This window comes from Schistocerca gregaria, chromosome 2, assembly GCF_023897955.1.
Source record: "Schistocerca gregaria isolate iqSchGreg1 chromosome 2, iqSchGreg1.2, whole genome shotgun sequence".
Lineage (NCBI taxonomy): Eukaryota > Metazoa > Arthropoda > Insecta > Orthoptera > Acrididae > Schistocerca > Schistocerca gregaria.
In genome coordinates, this window is record NC_064921.1 from 267,796,757 (window position 1) to 267,811,278 (window position 14,522).

At 38.7% G+C, this 14,522-nt stretch overlaps 1 protein-coding gene across 4 annotated transcripts in view; it reads right to left on the reverse strand.

The window, feature by feature from the left end:
* Positions 1-14,522, reverse strand: part of LOC126336855 (uncharacterized) — a 420,763-nt gene that overhangs the window by 57,654 nt on the left and 348,587 nt on the right. The gene's annotated exons all lie outside the window — the stretch shown is intronic.

Genomic DNA, 14,522 nt, shown 5'->3' on the forward strand with positions numbered 1-14,522 from the left:
ATTACACAGGGTGCTAAGTCTAACTTACTTTCACAAATATACAAAATATATATTCATTCAGTCACAGCTGGTAGTTACAGAAACAACCTCTACAGGAACTTTTTGCTTTTATTTCATTTATTCTCTTAGTTTTCTTGAGATGGTTTGAGTTTATTGTCAAAATTGCAACATTTACAAATCACTAATATTAATAAATCTCTTAAATTTTGTAAGCATGTAATAAATTCACTGTAAACAACTCAGTTGAAAGATGATGAATAATTAATTTATCTTTAATGTAGGAAGAGATGGATTGCTTCTTACCGTAAAGATGACACGTTAAGTTGTAGACAGGTGTAATTAAGAGACACAGGCATTCTGGCCCAAGCTGCTGGAGATGGCACTCATGGATGCTTCAGGTGTGCTTGCTTGTCTGAATGAATGATGTGTGTTTCTCTTTTACTGTCAAAGGCTGTGGTTGAAAGTTTGTGTGTAAGTGTCTTTCAATTGTGCCTGTCTGAACTTAATGTGTCATCTCTATGGTAAGTAGCAATCTATCTTTTCCTACATTGTTGATATTCCTACATGTAGTTTCCATTATATGAGTATTTTATCTTTACTTCATATTCTATGCAGATATTATATTACAGCCAGTCACAGTCTATTAATTCAGCCATTACAACAATTACTTTCACATGTGTGAACTGATTCCTAGTCATATATGCCAGCATGAAATTCAGTGCTGCACATTCACAAGCATAATGTGGGATATGGAAGACAAGAAGTAGTATAAAGTGAGTGAAATTCAGTGCTACATATACACAGGCACAACATGGGACAAGGAGGACAAGAAGTTTCTTCAATTTTTCTTTCTTTATCTAGAAAAACATTGGAGGTGTATCTGAGAGCTTCATTTTGTGCCTTAGCATAAGTGACACTCAGCAATGGTTACTCAACAGTAACAACAAACTTGGCCACATACCAGCAACCTCCAGTGTACTCAGAGCTGCATCTAGCACTCCAGCAATTCCATCATTTAGTGTGTAGTAACACTCATCTCCTATAACCCATTTTTTTAATGACTGGGTGACAGACTGCCTTGCATAAATCACAAATGATAACATTTGGAGAATTGAAAACAGGTTGTATAAATGAAAAATTGCTATCAGAGAATCACATACATTAAAATATGTATGTTAATTATTACTTTCCATTTTTAATCAAATGAGGAGATTAAAACATTTCTCAGTACATCTGAGAGCATGTGCCCTGAGTTGAAGACTGGTTGCATATTGGTTGTTTCAAGCAAGCAGATGAATGCCATACACTTTGTACACATATACAGGGCATTTCAAAGCCTTTGCATCAAACATATAGTAGTGATAGATCACAGTACGGGGAACAAGTTTTGTTGGAGACAAAAAAATTGTTGATGCTTACTGGTGCTTGATTTCATTTTATTGTATTCATCACCCCTGGGATGATGAGATTTCAGCAAAGTAGCTGGTTCTATTAACCAGGTATGCTGCATCTGCACACTACCTTACCACAGTAAACTGACAGAATGATTCTCTGCTAGAAAACCTCAGAAATGAGTGTGTCTAAACTGGATCACAGGCAATATACATTGCTTATGAATGTCACAGAGTACATGTGTAGCTCTCGGCGGAATAATTAATTATAAATGATGGCTAATGTCACTGGGAAGTGTCAGAGAACATTTTGTGTCTAACAAAAGTTGTTCCCCATGCTGTGATGTACCACCCATAGACGTCTGATGTGAAGACTTTGAAACATTCTATATATTCCTCATCCTTTCAGTGAGGAACCATGTGTCCTCTAGTCAGATAAAAGTGATCCACTTTTGGGCAGGTGGAGTTGACTGGGGTGAAGACAGATGCTCAACACATCATAAACATGTCAGTCAGGTGCTGATGGCCTCTGTTGTCTCTGGTCAGGCCATAGGGTCATGCCCTGACAAGAGCTGTATGATTTTGGCATCTTGATACAATGCATGTCAGGCAACTTGAAGTCATTTGGGATTTTCTTGTTTATTTACAACATGCTCCATTACAATACTTGTATGTAATGTGTACGGTTTGTATTGTGTGTGTGTGTGTGTGTGTGTGTGTGTGTGTGTGTGTGTGTGTGTGTGTGTGTGTGTGTGTGTCAGGGGTGGGGGGGGGGGGGGGGGGCTGGGGCCGTAGTGTAACGGTTGCATGATGATGATGATGAGACAAGAAGAGGGTGAAACCTGGTGCCAGCACATAGCCTGCTCCTCACAAATAGCACCAAGGAAGCTGCCAAGCCTAACATCCCTATCTGATGTATGGATCACCATTAACAGAGTCACATGTCCCCACTTCTTGAGACATTGTGGAGAGGTTTGGTATTTAAACCAACACATTGCTGCAAAGTCTGGTGATCAGGAACTCTATGCTACCGCCTCTCCTCCTCTTGTCTGCAAAAGACTGGCACTGAAAATTTTTTCAGCCACCAGCATTGGAACCAGCTTACCCCAGGTTGAGTGCTACCACACAAGTATGTGTTAAGAGATGTCGGCCACAGAGGCAGGTAGTCATTTGGGGTTGTACCATCAGGCAATGGCAATAATAACCCCACTGACTGAGGCTCTCATTAGCTCAGTTACACTTACATGGACAATAACTGAAAGTCAACTAACAAATCACAGAAGTTAATCAGCCACTAAATACTGTCTGTGGATGATGATGGATGCTCAAGATATAGGTAACAAGACAATCCAAGACAAGGAAAATCAGTGAGTGACTGAAAACAAGAGTCCTTCTTCTATGTGAAATCCTTTTAATTGCTTTGTCTCCCCTCTTCTGTGCCTTCTCATAAATCAATGTTTGTCAGTTTTGTGTCATTGGTCAGAAGTAATCTTAATTCCAACAGAAGTGGAGGCTGCTGTTCCATATCAAGTTTTGTAGCTTCTCACAGTTTATCAGCAATTATAATTATCCCTTTTGTGCTGTATCCTGACATAAACTACTACGGAAGGTAATAGGCATGAATCTTGTAGCATGTGGAACCCAAGATCAATGCTAAGCTGATGGTCAAAATCTGAGTGTGAATGTTACATTTGCAAATAACATGATTTTATTTTTTTATTTATTTAATGTTCTGTAGATCCAGTTAGTGAGTCAATCACAAGGATGTGAAATGTGTCAAATTGTACAGGTTTCAATTTAAATTTACAATAAATACAAGGGCAATTCAATGCCAAATTGTATATAGTTTAAGTAAGTCATACTATAAATACAGTAATAGATACAATTTCAGCTAGATAACATAACAATCATTTAACAGAAAAAGGAGTTTCAAATAAAGGTTATAAATAAGAGCACAAAGTTAAATTAGATATTAGGTCTACAAGAGTAAATACAGGTACATTCAATCTGTTGTTACAAAAAGTGTGATAATGCTCAAATGCTCAATAAAATCAATTGAACTAGTTTTAGAGGCAATAAGTTTAGTGATGGTATTCATTTTATTTCAAATATTCATCCACAGTATAAATAGATTTCTCTGTCAGGTAATCTTTGAGAACTTGTTTAAATTTTGGCAGTTCTGTATGAACACATTTGATATGTAGTGGGAGAGCATTGAACAGCTTAATGCTAGAATAGTAAACTCCTTTTTGTACCAGAGTGAGACATTTCATTGCAACATGTAGATTGTTTTTGTTTCTGGTGTTACAGCCATGGAATTTGCTGTTGTCTTGGTACATAGAATAATTTTTGCACACAAAGGTCAGCACAGAAAAAATATACTGTGAGGCAGTTGTTAGAATATCTATCTTTCGAAACAAGTGCCTGCAAGAGTGTCTTTGATGGACCCCACACATTATTATGATTTTTTTTTTTTTGGACAGTGAAAACTTTTTTTTGCAAGTGGTTGCTTCCCCAGGATATGATAGCATATGACATCAGTGAGTGGAAGTAGCCAAAGAAGGCAACCTTAATGGCATCAACTTCAGCCACTGAAGAAATTACCCATAATGCAAATGTTGCCGAGCTAGGTTTTGTACATAGATGAAGAATGTCAACTGACCAATTACATTTGCTGTCTATAAAAGCACCCAGAATTTTTGTATCTTCAACTTTCTGTATTGGTTGATCTCTACATTTTATGTTAATTTCATCAAGATTACTTTGTGATGTATGGAACCTCATATAATGAGTTTTAATTGCAATGAGTGAGAGACCATTTGAGAAGAACCAGTTTAAGATGTCATTAAAAACAGTACTTGTAGTTTGTTCAAGATTGTGATCTATCAAATCGTCAATTATAATTGTGGTATCATTAGTGAACAGGGTAAATTTTCTGCTTGTCTCAGAACAAAGATGAAGATCATTAATGAAGATGAGGAATAGCAGTGGGCCCAAAACGGAGCCTTGAGGCACACCACATGTTATCGTGACCCACTCAGATGTGGCAGGTTCTCCAGAAAAGCCATTTAGCATTACAGTCTGCTTTCGATCCTTTAGATATGATTGTAACCACAATCCAAAAGTACCACCTAAAACATAGTAGTCTGCCTGTTTCAAAAGGTTTACACAGTCAAAGGCTTTTGAAAGATCACAAAAAATACCCACTGGAGACATTTTTTCTACATCTACATCTACATTTATACTCCGCAAGCCACCCAACGGTGTGCAGCGGACGGCACTTTATGTGCCACTGTCATTACCTCCCTTTCCTGTTCCAGTCGCGAATGGTTCGCGGGAAGAACGACTGTCTGAAAGCCTCCATGCGCGCTCTAATCTCTCTAATTTTACATTCATTATCTCCTCGGGAGGTATAAGTAGGGGGAAGCAATATATTCGATACCTCATCCAGAAACGCACCCTCTCGAAACCTGGTGAGCAAGCTACACCGTGATGCAGAGTGCCTCTGTTGCAGAGTTTGCCACTTGAGTTTGTTAAACACCTCCGTAATGCTCTCACGGTTACCAAATAACCCTGTGACGAAACATGTCGCTCTTCTTTGGATCTTCTCTATCTCCTCTGTCAACCCGATCTGGTACGGATCCCACACTGATGAGCAATACTCAAGTATAGGTTGAACGAGTGTTTTGTAAGCCACCTCCTTTGTTTATGGACTACATTTTCTAAGGACTCTCCCAATGCATCTCAACCTGGAACCTGCCTTATCAACAATTAATTTTATATGATCATTCCACTTTAAATCGTTCCACACGCATACTCCCAGATATTTTACAGAAGTAACTGCTATCAGTGTTTGTTCTGCTATCATATAATCATACAATAAAGGATCCTTCTTTCTACGTATTCGCAATACATTACATTTGTCTATGTTAAGGGTCAGTTGCCACTCCCTGCACCAAGTGCCTATCCGCTGCAGATCTTCCTGCATTTCGCTACAATTTTCTAATGCTGCATCTTCTCTGTATACTACAGCATCATCCGCAAAAAGCCGCATGGAACTTCCGACACTATGTACTAGGTCATTTATATATATTGTGAAAAGCAATGGTCCCATAACACTCCCCTGTGGCACGCCAGAGATTACTTTAACGTCTGTAGACGTCTCTCCATTGATAACAACATTCTGTGTTCTGTTTGCTAAAAACTCTTCAATCCAACCACACAGCTGGTCTGATATTCCGTAGGCTCTTACTTTGTTCATCAGGCGACAGTGCGGAACTGTATAGAATGCCTTCCAGAAGTCAAGAAAAATAGCATCTACCTGGGAGCCTGTATCTAATATTTTCTGGGTCTCATGAACAAATAAAGCGAGGTGGGTCTCACACGATCACTGTTTCCGGAATCCATGTTGTTTCCTACAGAGTAGATTCTGGGTTTCTAAAAATGACATGATACTCGAGCAAAAAACATGTTCTAAAATTCTACAAGAGATCGACATTAGAGATATTTATTTTTTGTTAATGGCTTCCAAAACTTGGTTGCTGAAAGAGAATATTGACTTTTCAGTACAAAAACCAGCACAAAAATCAAACTGATTTTTTCTTAAGATACTGTGGAAGTTGAGATGATCTACAAACCTCCTGTGCATGAATTTTTCAAGAATTTTCAAGAAGGTAGTTATTAGGGATATTGGGCGATAGTTTGTAACATTGTTTTTATCACTTTTTTTAAAGAGAGGAATCATTACAGCAAATTTTAGTCTGTCAGGGACAATCCCTTCTTGTAGGGGTGTATTGTATATGTTGCATAAGACGAGACTAACAAATTTATAGCAGTGTTTCTGTATTTTACTAGAAATATTGTCCACACCAACAGAATTTTTATTTTTTAATGATCTAATTACTCTTATGACTTCGCTTACAGTAACAGGAGGTAAAGACAACTGTGGGATTCTGCTGCTAATAGCTTTCTGTAGGAGGGAAAATGATTCTTCCATAGTACCATTATAGTCTGTCTTCTCTGCTGCTCTCAAAAAGTGGTTATTAAATATTTATGCAACCAACTCAGGCTTCATTATGGTACTGTCCCTGACTTCAAATCAGTACCAATGAATAAAACCAGAACTGTCTTAAACAGTGCAGAGTTCCAAGTCCAGAGAGAAAACAGTTGTACTTGCTAACCAGTGTACAGAGACTTCAGTAAAGATATGTGACTTGCTAATCCAATTTATCTCTTGAAGAGTTATTTTGGTGTGATGTGTGCTGCAGCCTCTGGGGTAATGTTATCTGAAAGTACAAGCAACTGAAAGCAGAACCTTGTGACCACTGATCTCTATATTTCCTAGATCAAGGATTCTAGTCTGCGACCATAAAAGTTCAGTATACCTGCAGATTCTTGTCAGCTGCACAACTGCCATACTGTAGTTAGCCATAAAATTTTTATTGGTCTTTGGGTGATTAGGGATTATTTCCTTATTATCAATACTGGTTATAAACTTCTATGTCATCAGCTGAAACAACATCTGAAACAGGGAACTGTCAGCTGTGAACAGTATTATAGTTCTACACGTACATCCATAGTTTGCAAACAACCATGAGCTGCATGGCCGAGGGTACATCCCATAGTACTAGTTAATAGGGTTTCTTCCTGTTCCATGCACAAATGGGGTGTGGGAAAAATGATTGTTTGAATACCTCTGTGGGTGCAGTAATTATTCTAATCTTATCTTCACAATCCATATGTGAGCAATACATAGGGAGTTTTAGTATATTCCTAGAGTAATCATTTAATGCTGGTTCTTGAAACTTTGTTAATAGTCTTTCTTGGGATAATTTACATCTATCTTCAAGAGCCTTCCAGTTCAGTTCCTTCGGCATCTCTGCGACACTCTCCCACAGATTAAACAAACCTGTGGCCATTCGTGTTGCCCTTCTATTTATATGTTCAGTCCTATTTGGTAAGGCTCTCACACTTTTGAGCAATATTCTAGAAATGGTCACACAAGTGATTTGTAAGCAATCTCCTTTGTAGGTTGATTTCACTTCCCCAGTATACTACCAACAAACCAAAGTCTGTACCCATGGCTGAATCTACGTGATCATTCCATTTCATATCCCCACAGAGTGTTACATCCAGGTATATGTACGAGTTGGCCAATTACAACAGGGACTCACTGATATTATAGTCACACAATAGTACATTTTTTTGTTTTGTGAAGTGCAAAATGTTACATTTATGGACATTTACAGCAAGTTGCCAATCTCTGCACCATGTTGAAATCTTATCAAGACATGACAATATTTATGCAGCTTCACTCAGATAGTACTTCATTACAGACAACTGCATCATCTGCATAAGGCCTGGTTTTACTATTAATATTGTCTCTGATGTCATTAATATACAATATGAACAGCAAGAGTCTCAACACATTTCCCTGGAGAACACCTGAAGGTACTTCTACATCTGTTGATAACTCTCCATGTGAGGTAACATGCTCTGTCCTCCCTACCAAGAAGTCCTCAATCCAGTTACAAATTCACTTGAAACTCCACATGATGGTTCTTTTGACAGTAAACATAGGTGCAGCATTAAGTCAAATGCTTTTTGAAAATCAAGAAATACTGCTTCTACCTGGTTACCTTGATCCAAAGCTTTTAGTACGTCATGTGAGAAAAATGCGAGTTGGATTGCTCATGATCTATTTTTTCAAAATTCATGCCGGTTGGCACTGAGAAGATCATTCTATTCAAGATACTTCATTATGTTTGAGCTCAGAATATGTTCTAAGATTCTACAACAAATCGATGTCAAGGATACTGGATGGTAGTTTTGTGGATCACTTATACTACCCTTCCTTTTCCATGAACTGGGAACAGTTTTTTTGTTTGAGGGATCTACGATAGATTAAAGTTTGAAGAGGGCTAACTCAGCTGCAAATTCAGTACAGAATCTGACAGGGATTCTACCAGGGCCTGGAGCTTTGTTCATTTTCAACAATCTCTACTGTTTGGACTTACTTCATTGGGAGATGCCAACATAAATAAAAAATAATATGTATTTTTTGTAGCTCCATCATATAAATGCATATGAAGGACTGTGGATGATCAATAACTTGTATGAAATGGTTACCAACAGCTGTAATTCTCCGTATTGTTTTTATATTTATTATTATTTAAGCAACTGGTTTTGATGCTTCATTTGTGTCATCCTCAGGTTTAAATAACAAAAAAATTGTAGGAACAAATACAGCTGTTGGTATCCTTTTTCTACAAGAATAAAATCTATTTCTTCACACAAGCTATAAATTTTACAATATCTTTCGTGGCTGCGTTCCTGCAAATGGTAACAGAAAATTTTTGTGCAATAACTTTACTGTGCAGACCCTGCAGAAAATTGACAGCTATTTGTAACATTATTCTGGGAATTATTAATCTATCACTTTGCAGGCTTACACGTATACATGTCATACGTATGCACATATTGTAACAAGAAATGGAAATAATTTTCCTGAAACTCAATATTTTATATTCTTTTGAGAGAAACACATTCTTGTATTTATAATGTTTCTACAGTGTGATACTGAGTGTCAACATAAAAGTTAGCAGGCAATGCATCACTCCAGATAGGTTGCTAAGAATGTAAAAATGTATTTTGCTTTAGACTGAGAAGATGCCTATGAAAGGTTTAATATCAATTTTTAGTTAATGAGAAGCTACTTTTTTACTTCATTTGCAATCTTTAACATCAGATGAGGCATGTCTCAGCACAAAGTGTCAGTATTTTTTAGGGACACTAATATTGCTAGAGACATCTGATTTTACAAATTACATGTACTTTACGTTATCAGGAGAAAGAAAACAGGTGTTCTACGGATCGGAGCGTGGAATGTCAGATCCCTTAATCGGGCAGGTAAGTTAGAAAATTTAAAAAGGGAAATGGATAGGTTAAAGTTAGATATAGTGGGAATTAGTGAAGTTCGGTGGCAGGAGGAACAAGACTTCTGGTCAGGTGACTACAGGGTTATAAACACAAAATCAAATAGGGGTAATGCAGGAGTAGGTTTAATAATGAATAGGAAAATAGGAATGCGGGTAAGCTACTACAAACAGCATAGTGAACGCATTATTGTGGCCAAGATAGATACGAAGCCCACACCTACTACAGTAGTATAAGTTTATATGCCAACTAGCTCTGCAGATGATGAAGAAATTGAAGAAATGTACGGTGAAATAAAAGAAATTATTCAGATAGTGAAGGGAGACGAAAATTTAATAGTAATGGGTGACTGGAATTCGAGTGTAGGAAAAGGGAGAGAAGGAAACATAGTAGGTGAATATGGATTGGGGCTAAGAAATGAAAGAAGAAGCCGCCTAGTAGAATTTTGCACAGAGCACAACTTAATCATAGCTAACACTTGGTTTAAGAATCATGAAAGAAGGTTGTATACGTGGAAGAACCCTGGAGATACTAAAAGGTATCAGATAGATTATATAATGGTAAGACAGAGATTTAGGTACCAGGGGCAGATGTGGACTCTGACCACAATCTATTGGTTATGACCTGTAGATTAAAACTGAAGAAACTGCAAAAATGTGGGAAATTAAGGAGATGGGACCTGGATAAACTGAAAGAACCAGAGGTTGTACAGAGATTCAGGGAGAGCATAAGGGAACAATTGACAGGAATAGGGGAAAGAAATACAGTAGAAGAAGAATGGGTAGCTCTGAGGGATGTAGTAGTGAAGGCAGCAGAGGATAAAGTAGGTACAAAGACGAGGGCTGCTAGAAATCCTTGGGTAACAGAAGAAATATTGAATTTAATTATGAAAGGAGAAAATATAAAAATGCAGTAAATGAAGCAGGCAAAAAGGAATACAGACGTCTCAAAAATGAGATCGACAGGAAGTGCAAAATGGCTAAACAGGGATGGCTAGAGGACAAATGTAAGGATGTAGAAGCTTATCTCACTAGGGGTAAGATAGATACTGCCTACAGGAAAATTAAAGAGACCTTTGGAGAGAAGAGAACCACGTGTATGAATATCAAGAGCTCAGATGGCAGCCCAGTTCTAAGCAAAGAAGGGAAGGCAGAAAGGTGGAAGGATTATATAGAAGGTTTATACAAGGGCGATGTACTTGAGGACAATATTATGGAAATAGAAGAGGATGTAGATGAAGACGAAATGGGAGATACGATACTGCATGAAGAGTTTGACAGAGCACTGAAAGACCTGAGTCGAAACAAGGCCCCTGGAGTAGACAACATTCCATTAGAACTACTGACGACCTTGGGACAACCAGTCCTGACAAAACTCTACCAGCTGGTGAGAAAGATGTATGAGACAGGCGAAATACCCTCAGACTTCAAGAAGAATATAATAATTCCAATCCCAAAGAAAGCAGGTGCTGACAGATGTGAAAATTACCGAACTATCAGTTTAATAAGCCACGGCTGCAAAATACTAACACGAATTCTTTACAGACGAATGGAAAAACTGGTAGATGCAGACCTCGAGGAGGATCAGTTTGGATTCCGTCGAAATGTTGGAACACGTGAGGCAATACTGACCTTACGACTTATCTTAGAAGAAAGATTAAGAAAAGGCAAACCTACGTTTCTAGCATTTGTAGACTTAGAGAAAGCTTTTGACAATGTTGACTGGAATACTCTTTTTCAAATTCTAAAGGTGGCAGGGGTAAAATACAGGGAGCGAAAGGCTATTTATAATTTGTACAGAAACCAGATGGCAGTCATAAGAGTCGAGGGGCATGAAAGGGAAGCAGTGGTTGGGAAAGGAGTGAGACAGGATTGTAGCCTCTCCCCGATGTTATTCAATCTGTATATTGAGCAAGCAGTAAAGGAAACAAAAGAAAAATTTGGAGTAGGTATTAAAATTCATGGAGACGAAGTAAGAACTTTGAGGTTCGCCGATGACATTGTAATTCTGTCAGAGACGGCAAAGGACTTGGAAGAGCAGTTGAACGGAATGGACAGTGTCTTGAAAAGAGGATATAAGATGAACATTAACAAAAGCAAAACGAGGATAATGGAATGTAGTCAAATTAAATCGGGTGATGCTGAGGGAATTAGATTAGGAAATGAGACACTTAAAGTAGTAAAGGAGTTTTGCTATTTAGGAAGTAAAATAACTGATGATGGTCGAAGTAGAGAGGATATAAAATGTAGACTGGCAATGGCAAGGAAAGCGTTTCTAAAGAAGAGAAATTTGTTAACATCGAATATAGATTTATGTATCAGGAAGTCGTTTCTGAAAGTATTTGTTTGGAGTGTAGCCATGTATGGAAGTGAAACATGGACGATAACTAGTTTGGACAAGAAGAGAATAGAAGCTTTCGAAATGTGGTGCTACAGAAGAATACTGAAGATAAGGTGGATAGATCACGTAACTAATGAGGAGGTATTGAATAGGATTGGGGAGAAAAGAAGTTTGTGGCACAACTTGACTAGAAGAAGGGATCGGTTGGTAGGACATGTTTTGAGGCATCAAGGGATCACAAATTTAGCATTGGAGGGCAGCGTGGAGGGTAAAAATCGTAGAGGGAGACCGAGAGATGAGTACACTAAGCAGATTCAGAAGGATGTAGGTTGCAGTAGGTACTGGGAGATGAAGCAGCTTGCACAGGATAGAGTAGCATGGAGAGCTGCATCAAACCAGTCTCAGGACTGAAGACAACAACAACATGTACTTTGGCTAATATATCATCTAATTTTTCGATTTTGACTGCACCTCACGGTATTGTGTTGCATAAAAATGGAATGAACAATGAAAGCATAAGTGAGAACAAAGCAGAATCAATTTCTCGATTAGCCATAGAATACTCGAGTTTTGAAACAACAATAGCCGAGCTGTCACAATTTTTAAGGTACTGTAGTTTTGAGAACAATTCTGTTTGTTCTTCTCCATAAACCTGGAGCATATCAAGTGATAGATTCATGTATTTCATATTTCGTACCCACTAAGTTGTAGCTATACACAGGGTGAATCACCTAAAACATGCTATTGATGCTGGAATGGAAAATGCTAATGATGTGTGGTTTTCAATGACTGGACTGGTAGTCATGGGCTCGTATTGTTAGCCAACAAACAGTTTTTGATCATATGTACATGGTTTATTTTTTGTGCAAACAAACTCTATTTCAAATGGAGCAATGCTGATTGACATTAACAACCTAAAATTAGGGTAAATTAGAATGTCAGTGGTGTTTGTTGCAGGGTTCTAGCACGAGCCGTTTACAGGATACTCTATTTTGAAGACTTCCAACACCAACATTTGCAGAATACCTGTGATAGCGCACACTACAGAACAACACAAGTGAATACGCTAGTTATGTTGACTCTGACCAGTAACGTGCAACTGACCAGTACAAGTTGTGTTCAAAATGACCACCGGCAGTGGCAGTACAAGCCCCCAGCCTGGTATGAAAGACTGTTGCACATGTGCTAGCATTTCAGCGGAGACGTCGCGCAGCGGGCAGAAATACGTTGTTGCATATAATCGGGTGTAATTCGTGTAACATTGTAGATAGTGTCTTTCAGTTCCCCACAGAAAGAAGCCTACAGGCATCAAATCTGGGGAACTGGCCGGCCAAGGTGCATGTCCCCTGCGCCCAATCCAACGATTTGGACAGTGGCGGCTATTGTTGTAAGAGCACGTGAACACCCTACCTTTTGACACCTTGCGGATTTATTGGTTATTTTGCTATGAATGCTGTTAAACACAATATAGATGTGATAATCTGAAATACATGGCTGTGTATGCTACATTGCTATTTCTCTAACCATATGAAATTTGGCAACAGTGTCGCGTGCACACCTTTAGTTGTGCACGTTTTAAGGGGCTTTTGCGCATGCAGAACTGGCGTGTCGTAATTGCCTTATGGGCCACATACAAACACATTTGATAAACAACTTACACGGTTAATGGCGTGCACAGCCAGCCACAACCACTCCGCTACAAATTTATGTTAGTGCCACTCGGTAGTAGCACAATCCAACAGACATTATCCCCATTTGCTTGACGTGAATTGCGCTACATGGTAGCACACTCCTCTCATATGCCAATTCACTCACTGCATAGTAAAATTAGATTAGACATCAGTATTCTGTGGGATTACTAATGAGATAAATTATATTAATTTTTGGATTTTATCACACAGTAATCCTCTTGAGGTGGTGAGAAACACAATGTAAATCATGGTTGATTGTGACACTGTGGCATTTATTCATGCTTCTGACACCTGTTGATGTGCTGGGTTAGGTTTATCTGTGCAGTTGGCCCATATTGTATACACAAACTTTCATGAAAAGCTGCCTCACTGATTTCACTGATGTTCACCAAATAGGGATCAAAGATGGTGTGCTTTTGGTCACTGTGATTCTCAGGACTTCATCTGCGTTCTAGTCAAGTGCCCATGTTGGTAGACAGTACTATTTGAATTTAATCATTTCCATGAATGGCAGTTTGTGTTTGGAGTTGGTTGTTTACTGTGCAGGAATTGTCCTTTGTGTGTAGTGTGAACGTGAATTCCGGTGAATCTGTTTTACGTTCAAATGGCTCTCAGCACTATGGGACTTAACATCTGAGGTCATCAGTCCCCTAGAACTAAGAACTACTTAAATCTAACCAACCTAAGGACATCACACACATCCATGCCAGAGGCAAGATTCGAACCTGCGACTGTAGCAGCAGCGCGGTTCCAGTCTGTAGCGCCTAGAACCACTCGGCCAATCCAGCCGGCCCTGTTTTAAGTGCTAATAGAAAAGAAAATTACCAGGGAAAGTTAGCCGCAAAAGAACTAATGCCTCCCAGAAAAAGTGACGAAATGAAATAAGCATGTCTACAACTGAACGTTTAACAAAGAAGTGTAAAATAAGTGTAAGGTGTTGAATGTAAATGAGACATGTAAGTATGTCTCATTTTCAAATGGTTCAAATGGCTCTGAGCATTATGGGACTTAACATCTGAGGTCATCAGTCCCCTAGGCTTAGAACTACTTAAACCTAACTAACCTAAGGGCATCACACGCATACATGCCCGAGGCAGGATTCGAACCTGCGGCCGTCGCGGCAGCGGGGTTCCGGACTGAAGCGCCTAGAACTGCTCGGCCACAA